Here is a 9,866-nt window from a genome sequence, read left to right on the forward strand (position 1 = left end):
AGCACTTGTTTTTTTTTTCGTTTGTTTATTCCAATCTTTCGCGCAATACAAAAAAAAACTGCACATCGTATGGGGGCGCCACAGTATAAAATCGCGTTAGTGCATGTTGCGCTAAAGTTATTACAGGTTTACAACTGCAGGCGCTAGGAATAGTAGGTATCGTATTGAAAATAATTGTATTGACCGCTTTGAAACATGCAACAGCTCGCAGATGTTTACAGCATTTCTAGAATTAGGCCTTAACGCTGAGATTTCGATGCTGTATTTATAATTGTCTTTAACCATGCATGTTGATCTGATATGCTTACAAATGGTAGAACTTCAGTCAGAATAACTGAAGAAATTGAATTATATCGCTTTTAATCCGTTTTGTCCACTGGTTTTGAAGGAAAAAGGAGCACACATATGTACCAAATACTGTGTGAAAAAACCTCAAATGTCGTACATATTCGCATCTCCGTGTTTGGAATGTATAAAGCAACTTCCATTAGAATTAAAAATCGCTTGAACAGGCACTTAAACCTAGTTGTCTGATAGAAAAGGCTCAAAACCTGCACAAGTTCTCACACTTATTTTTTGATCACCTTGGCTTCGTCGTTCTGTAAAACGCGCTTGTAAAAACGCACAATACACCAAGGCTGCCTACTAGCAAAAGATAAAAGCATCCTTAAAGGTGTGTTTGATAGGCAGTATTCAGCACTCAAGAATACGGTACGTCGGACTACTGTTTTTCGTTCGCGCACTTCTGCTTCCCTACAAACCGTAAAGGATATGTGATCCGGAGGACTACGATCGCGCCATCCTCAACACACACTTCTGCCACACAGGAACGCACAAATGGGGTAGCCTGGAATTCTCACCACAACCACAGGACCCATCTCATTTGCTCATGCATGGTTTTGAAGATGTTCCTCTTTGCACCGTGCTGCCCTGGTTGCACGGTGTACTCTTCCCCTCTGCCGCACATCAGCGGCCACGGCACTCCGGTCGCGAGCACTAGCATCACAGATTCAGCACCGTCTAGGAAAGCCGCATTCGTCGGAGATGAAAATCAAGAACGCACATTCATTGACATCTACTGTTGAGTCTTTGAATAACGGGTGGTTGGAATGCATCCGAGCGCTCAGCTGAGCCCCGCAGCCCTCACAGGACTAACTTAAGACGTCATAATGCGTTCAATTCCCAAAGTGATCCGTTCTGGCTTTTTCCTATTCGCGAGCGGGAACTCACGTCAGTGTCTCCGTGTGACCGACGCAGACAGTCGACCCGTTGCCCGAACAGTTCCCGCGAGTGGTTCGACCACCAGTTGCGCAGGCGTCCATGTGCGTCCCATAGGCTGCCTTGCAGATCGAAGGCGTGCGTAATCTCGTGGCCGATGACCCCACCCAGGGAGGCGTAGTTGACCGCCTTGGGCAATGCGGGCGAGAACAATGGCGGTCGCAGGATCGGCGCCGGAAGAAGCATTTTGTTCCGCAGAGGGGAGTACGCCGCGTTCGTCGAAGCCACCGAAAAGCTGCGCATGCACTGCAATAGGTTAATCTGCGCAGCACTCGTTGCCTGCTACACTTGCAATTTGCATGCTACCTTTGGGCAAAAACTCATCGCTGAACAGGCATGAAAGCAGGTTGTCCGACGCCAGGCATTAACTGTTGTATCCTATAGCAGGGGGCGGAAAGTTGGCTGAGTGGTGTAAATGCTGGGACGCCTACTTAATCGGCTTCAAACCGCTTATACGCAGAACATATTCTAACCATATCAAGGACACAGTGAAGCAAAGTACAAGGAAGTCTATCTCAAGCACGGTAGGATGCTTAGCCCTGCTTAGAACACATACCTATTAAGTGCTTGGAAACCTAGGAAGAGCAGTACCAACTTAAATATTGCATAGAAGACCACAACAACGCACATACTTATGCAGCAGGTCAAACACACAACTAACTAGAATAGACATCTCGGTAAGCTGATTAGGGGGCATTTTAAATTTCCCAGAGCGATAGACAAGCACACGAAGTAGACATCGGAAGCGCTGACTCACGCCTGAAGTTTACGGAAGCAAACAGATTATACAGCCACGTCATGCCAAACTCAAACTATACACAATCACTCAAAGCATATAGAAAATCAAAATTCTTGAGCGGCCCTTAAACCATTAGCGCCCTGCGAACTTTTAAAAGTACAGTTACACTTTTTATAATTTCAATACCAAAGATTGAATTTTTCTCTTCAAGTAGATCATACTCTTGTCACCAGTAGTCGCCCCTCAACTAAAAAGACGCATTTCCCCCCCCTCAGCCCGTCGTCTTTCCATAGTTAAACTTCAAGATGTTTGTTTCCCACGAACTGCATCGGTAGGCGCGGGCTTATAATTTTCTCATGGCCGCGTTTATTTAAACAGTACAGTTTCAAGTATAGAGCAGCAGGAAAGAAGAGGGTAAACAATGATTGCTCTGAAAGTCCCGCGACATTGGCTTTTTTTTGCAATACGATGTATTATATGCTGCTGTACTTTCTATAGTACACTGGGTCTTCCTGTGTGATGACAGCGCCTATCTATTCCAGGTCATAGTTCTCATCGTTCCTTGCAATTTTTCGTAAAAAACCGCTTTGCCTGCTCAGCGATGCCTCGGAGACTGCTGTACTTGTCGCTAGCTGTCCTGAAGATGAATATGATGTGAATTTAATTCGTTACAATGAAGTTTTGGTTATAAGAACTGGAAGATCTCCACAGCAGATGGTTACTATCATGCATTTCACGTCTACTGTGGAAACTCCTTGTGTTTGGAAACGAAACTTTCCGAAGCACGCGTTATCCTGACATTGCCTGAGATGATTTCAACGCTTGATGACCATTTCATCTTTTTGGCAATTTTTTTATCAGCCAAGGCATACTTGTAACGCTCCGCTGGGAGGAATTTCGGGCTACAGGCACCGTTCGTCAAAACGAGTTTAGGTTGCGTCCACTCGGCCCAAAAAAAGCAGCTGATTAGAAGCAGCCTGGAAAAATTGGTTCTTGCTTCCATAGTGTGGGTTACGTGCTTGTAATGAAGTCGAATGACAACAGTGTAGTCACTATGACCTGCAACTATGACACCACTGAACCTACATTCTTTTAAAAGCCGGTGGTTGCCTAGAGCGCACGAAAAAAAGGAATTTTGTAAGCCAAAACTCTTTTCCTTTTATAACAGTGGTATGGCCGGTGTCGATCTTTCGGATCAAGCCGTCAACTGCTAATATATCAGCATCAAGGGAAAAAGTGGGGGTGGCTGTTGACACGAAAGCTCAACTTTGCAGCTGTGGTCAGCTGAACAATCTCCCAAGCTGCTAGAGACGAGCCTGCTGAGTATTTTTGCTTTGGTAAGAACGTTACTCATCATTACCTACGCCTTGACATGCAGCAACCAGCGGTTCGCAGACACTCTGGCTCAATCGTGTCTGATGCTTCTTTGAAAACGAGAAAGCTTCCCGAACAAATAGAATAACTGCGGTGCCAGTATAGCCAGAAAATATTCATGAGAGCCTGCAAGTAGTGTTTTATCAGACTGCGTAAAAATCGCGGACATATTAACCAAATTCACGCAGCCAAGTAGGAGTGGAGCGAAGTTCCGGCTTGTGGTATGGGGAGGACCCAGAGTACTTGAAAAAGTACACCGGTGTACATTCGGAACGCATGAAGCAATAATGACGAAATTTCAGTAATCAGTTTTGCTTTACCGGGGAACATGATGTACTAAAAATGAACAAAATCCCCTTGTTAGATTCTTCTTGGTCCCTAATGGGTTAAAACCGCTCCGATCAAGATAGGTTGAGTCACTGATGGTTAACGCGATTGACGGCTCACTGACATATTCATTACCAAGTCTAAAGATATGTCTCGGCTCATCGAAGTTTAATCAAACCGTCAACGAGTGAGTTAATATGCCGGTTACCAGTTTCCGGTTCATCTGCAAAGAGTGAACTGCCAAAATGTCCGTGGCCGAAAGATATGAGTGGAAGCATTCAAAAGCCTTGGAAAGTAAAACCAAGTTTGAACCGCTAACATTCTGTAAGTTGCCCGTGGACTCCGGTAATAATCTGCCAGTGTGGCCTACGTATACCGTTTGGCAAAATATCGATAATCTGTAAACCACATTCGCTTTGCTAGGTACTATATAATATTCCCATGTCTCACCCAACATGTGTTTCTATCTGGAAACACATTTTCTACTTTATTCTTAACATTTTTGCATATTCTCGGTAATTTATAAACGCCTATTAACATGACAGACTAAATCACTGATTCCAATGCGGACGGAGCCCCTCGACGCCTAACGTGACTAGCTCCGCCTCCTCCGTGGTGGACGCCTAGAGGCCCAGCGGCAAAGAAACTTTTCTGTGTTCAAAGGTCAGTTCGAGATGGGCATTCCGAAAGAGCAGGATGCTCCATAAAATAGACAGTCAGTAAGCTGCCTCCTTTGTAATCGTTTAGGACATAAGGCTGCCGACTGTCGCTCAAATCGAAAACAGCTTTACTGCGTTTCTAGGCTTATAAAAGCAGGTTTCCGACAAATTACCAAAAAAGGTGAAATCTTTATGCGGCTCCCGCACAACGAGCGGGAAGAGGCTGGGGATCAGCAGCGAAGTGTCAAAAGACCACTAGTGCTACCTTATGAGCGTAGGCTGTCGCAAAATTTGAATAGTGACCTAGACGTCTGAGTTCGAGCGGTCTTCTCGGCTGCGGTTTTCTCGACTGGTGATACATTGTCAGCAATCTGTAACACGATTAAGAAAAAAGGAAGCAAATTTGGTTCTACAAAGAAACACGTGACAGGTGAAAAAGGAGAATGTGTATGTAAGGCCTGAGAATGTGTATGTAAGCTGTTTAGGTAGACTCTTTAGGACATCTGCCAATCCAAAGCTTCCGAGCCGTGAGGAATCGACGCCAGTTGTCATTCGAGAGATTACGGTCTCTGAGGGTGCATAACGAGGCACGCTGCAGGCCTCAAAAGCAGACCCCTTGGGTTATACACTTTTGACAGAGGTTGTGACTTCCAAAATGAATCTGGCTTATCGAATACCCTTACTTTGTAAAAGGGTTTACGGTGGTTTAGCTGGCAGGTCTAATAATGTACGATTAAGGGAGCACGAGGGGTCTTTAAAAACAGGTAGGGGTTCAAACTTGGTTTAACTTAAGGCGTGTGAAGATTTCGGCCCATATTTTTCTGCTGCGAAAATTTTGGCAGTTCATCGTTTACAGATTAGACGTGACATCTCTTAGGGTAGACATATCGTGCGACTACGTAACGAATGTGTCAGCAAGGTGTCCGTCGCGTTGGCAAGTAGTGAATTAGGCTGTTTTGATGAGAGCAGTTTTCAATGCCATTCATGAATTTTGATTTTCTGTATGCTTTCAGGTGATTGTGCGTTCTGCGGTGTTCCGTGGCGTGGCTGCATAACCTGTGCTTCCATCGATAGTCTTCAGTTCCTAGTCAGAGCTTCTCGTGTCTACTTCATGGCCTTGTCTTTCAAGCTGCTTAATTTAAAATCGTATATCCTACAGATTGACGGCTCACCTGTATCGAAAGTTTAGTCGTATTTATCATCGGTACTCACTAATAACTGGAATGGTTTGTGATCCGCCAAGCATTTGTCTTGCCCATTGCCTCTTGCCATGGCGCAAAAAAGGTCTTGCCGACGTCTGGGTACGAGCGGTAGACATCGTTTAGCTCCTCCTCAGAGGTGAAATAAGTCGGGTAACCAACGTGGAGTTCCATGGTATGGACCTTGTACATCGCCGTCGTCTTGGTGGCGTTGTCTAACCAAGTGGCACTGTCGATCTCCTCCATTATGGACTTCCGAATGTGGTCCGTCATGTCTCGCGCCGCTGTCACCGTGCTCTGGGGCACCTCTTTAAACAGGTACCAAGAGAAAAGAGGAACCTCCATGGCTCGCTTGACGGCATGCAGGCAAGCTGATTTGATGAATTCCATCGGGTAAATCGAGGCGGCTAATTTCCGAGAAGTGAGCGGCATTAGGTTACGAATCAGCTCCCATGCCGCAAGGAGATTTAGTTGTCGCCCCAAGTAGACGTGCAGTTGGTCGATGTAGGTCAGAGCAGACAACGCCACCTGCACCAGACGCAAGGTTGAAAGAGTTACTTCGCCTAACCATGTACGGTTGATGTCAAATCGTAATTCGGCCGCATTCTGCGATAAGTAATTCTGAGCTTCATTTCAGCTATAGCACGCGCAGAATACTCCGCATTCATGCTTGCGCCACTGCTGAGCGTTCTAACGACCGTGGTGAGGGCTGGCTGCTATGCGCAATAATCGCATCGCATGGTTCGAAAGCATAGTCCCGCAAACAGGACGCTTCTCGAAGGTTAGAATCACGCCATTAACTCCGGTAACCATTGCCTGCAATCACACCATAAAAAGCAATGTAAACGGCGGTTACTTGCCACGTTCACTGAAGGGTGTCGTATTCGGAATCTGACTACAATATCTCGGAAACTGACAAGATTGTATGAATTTATCGGGTAAGTTTTTCCCTAGGCGTGGTGAAACTTGCCTTCCAACAAATAAGTTACATATTATTTTCAAAGTCGGGAACCGTATTTATTGTTATATATCTAGACCGTGGCCTCGTATGCCCACGTTCACACGCATACGCAAAGGTAAACATGGTAATGGGGCTTCAGCGTGTGACATATTAGCGGCCTGACAGATCGAGCCAACGTGTTCCCATCCAAAAAAAAATTATTCAAGTACTCTTGCAATCAGTGGGTGCATTTCTTATAAATATTCATCCAGCAGAACTGGCGTAGGTGCGATAGAAAATTAGCGTCATCGATGAACAGCCGGTGCCTAGTGCTGTCAATTAGAGCCCCTCTATATGCAAATACGCTACTACCGCTACCTGCCTTCGAGACAACTTTCCCTAAAATTCCACAAAATAGCGACAAGCATAAGGTGGCGATCAAACTTAGAAAATACTTGTATTAAGTTCATCTACAGCGTCTTGCGCTGCTTTCTCTAATTTTTGCATCCACGACTACTGAGTCCATAGGCTAAATTCGATACCAATAACGTCGATAGAACTTCACAGAAACGGCTAGCCACACAGAATGAGTTGAGAAGTTTCCGCTTAATTTTATCACACGCGGTAAGCAGGCAGGCACCTTTAGTGAACCTGGGGCGCGTCGTCACACAAAAGCCTCAAAAATTTACAATGGAAACAAATTGGAATATTCTACTCGTATTATACTAGTCCAGGAGCCGCTCACAGTAAGAAAATAGTTCTCACTGGTGGCGTTCATCTGGTCGCATTGGCTCCATCCTTGAGTACGTGTCTATTCGTGCCGCGTTTTGTCTGAGCCAAAGGAATACTAAAGCGAACTCTATCCATTTATTGTTCTTAATAAAAATGGATTTTGTAAGTACGCCTGTCTATTTTGACGTCTGACCGGCAGCAAAACACGAATTTACCGCCGGTAAAAAAGGAAATGAAGGATCTTCACTACAGTCGTTTGAAACTCGTGACGTCATTACCGAACAAGACGGGAAATTAATGGCGGTGTAGCACAGCCTCTGAGATCAGCGCCCAAAGCGCCAACGCATGCATTTGACTTGCAAAATCGATCGCTGATGGCGACACCTGTGCTTGGTTTTTTAATCTTTTCTATCTTATAAGAGCTCCGTTCTCGCTGGAAGTGGATTCTTCGTGCTTACAAAAGGGCACCCCACGGACACAGGCCAACTTATATTTTTCCTCCCTGTCCCTCTGACACAACCTTTGGGGAGATTCTACACACATTACAAATACACCCAGCGATCAACTTCATCCGCTGAGAGAAACAAGCCTGTTTGGGCAGATATGGCCACGCGTTCCTCACCTGAATTTCGTCTTCGGCGCCATACACACCGCCGGAGTGGGTGGAGATTAGGGACGCCCAACGGGGCGGCTGTATGTTGTGTGTCAGGACATCCAGATTTTTCACGCGTGATGATGCAGCGAAGTGGAATAAGTTCACAGACCGGTCGAAGAAGTAGACGCCCATGGCCGTGGTTTCGGCGCGGGTGATGTTCTCCGCAATGTGACGCGCCTCATCCGAAGAAACTTTCAGCCCAAAGGCGGCCATGTGAACAAGGTAAAAATCGTCCAGCAGCGTGTACAAGCTGCGTAGGCTCATCCAGCGCAGCTGAGAGCTGCTCACCTCCATCACCAGGACACGTTTTCGGCCAGAGAGCTTATTGTCGTCCAGGGACAGTTCCAGAAGGATGGCTATGTTGTATTTGAAGGAGAGCATGATGATCTTGTCAAGGACATCTGCGTCTGCGTAGGTGCTCAAACCCAGGTCTACAGACTCCACGAACTTCCGTAGTTCCTCGGTTTCGTCCACGTGACCTGCGACGCAGTTCTGGTACAGGGCGGCTGCCTTCTGCGCAGCAGTTTGGTCCCGTGCTGGACGTGACGAGGCGGCGTCCAGTGTTCGGGTTAGCGCCTGGTACATCTCGTAATCCAGCTGCCCGAGAAATTGGCCCCACGGGTGCTTGTAGTTGCCGCACACGTGTGTGTAAAAGTCTTGGCACGGGTCTGCCTCCGGCTTTATAACGGCTTTGAACATTTTCACCGCGCTGGCGCACTGGCTGTTCTTGCAAATGGGGCCCGGAGGCAAGGTCGAGGCGAGGTCGCCCTGCCAATCCCTGGGAACCAGCAGGAACCAGAAGACGCCAAGCGCAGCCGTGAGGACGACGATCGCCACCACTACAGCAAAGCACGCGGGGTAGTGCTTGGAGTCGTCGCTTCGACTTTCCTCCGTGATGCAGTCTGTTGACATTCTGGATTCGCCTGCGCAGGAAAGGCAGTGGTCGCTTTCCTATTACTTTGAGAACGCACAGATTTGATCAGAGCACATCGATTTCAGCCAAACTCCAATTAACCTGATTCTTGTACCCCAGTTGATTTTTTTTCAAATCAGGTTACGCCGACGTCGAAGCCAAAATAAGTTTTGTCGGAAGCTTTGTTTCCCTGTAGGCAAAGCTGAAGATGACTCAAAAAAATTATCGGAGATCTTGTGCAGACATCCAGCGCAGTGTTTCCAGTGAAGCGCAAGGTAGCCGACGTAAGGAAGTTTATCATGGAGAACATCGAGTATGCTTTAAAGAATGGAGGTAGCCTAAAAGCATTCAAGAGAAAGCTAGGCATAGGTAAAAACCAGATTTATGCATTAAGAGACAAAGAGGGGAATGTCATTAGCAATATGGATGGGATACATAAAGCAGTCGTAGAGTTCTACACAAATATATACACTACCCAATGTAAATGGAACGTTAATGAGAGAAGCAGTAGAGCACAGCAATGGGAAATCCAACCAGTAAAGAAAGGGGAAGTTAATAAAGCCTAAAGAGAAACGCAAATGTGGAAAGCAGCTGGTGAGGATCAGGTAGCAGCAGATCTCTTAAATGATGGACGGGGGATTGTGCTAAAACAACTAGCCATCCTCTATACGCAATGCCTTATGACCTTGAGCGCACCAGAAGCTTGAAAAAACGCTAGCATTACCTTAATCATAGTAAAGGAGACGTCAAGGACTTGAAAAATCACATTCCGAACAGCTTACTGTCTATCGCCTACGAGGTATTAACTAGGTAACCCCAAATAGAATCAGGACAGCCTTAGACTTCGAACAGCCAAATGATTAGGCAGGCTTTCGTAAACAGTACAGGACAGTATACCATATTCGCAATATCAAGCAGGCGACAGGGAAGTGCCCACTATAACCAACCCCTATATATAGCGTTCGTTGATTACGAGAAAGCATTTGACTCAGCTGAAACCTCAGCAGCCAAGAGGCATTGCGGAATAAGGCCGTAGAAGAGTATTATGTA

The 9,866-nt window shown here is 46.2% G+C and overlaps 1 pseudogene; it reads right to left on the reverse strand.

Annotated features, from left to right (window-relative positions):
* Positions 1 to 7,960: 7,960 nt before the first annotated feature.
* LOC149334424 (uncharacterized) lies at positions 7,961 to 8,815 on the reverse strand (annotated as a pseudogene).
* Between the last annotated feature and the right edge of the window lie 1,051 nt (positions 8,816 to 9,866).

Source organism: Amblyomma mixtum, chromosome 8, assembly GCF_055824585.1.
Source record: "Amblyomma mixtum isolate Tamu chromosome 8, ASM5582458v1, whole genome shotgun sequence".
Classification (NCBI taxonomy): domain Eukaryota; kingdom Metazoa; phylum Arthropoda; class Arachnida; order Ixodida; family Ixodidae; genus Amblyomma; species Amblyomma mixtum.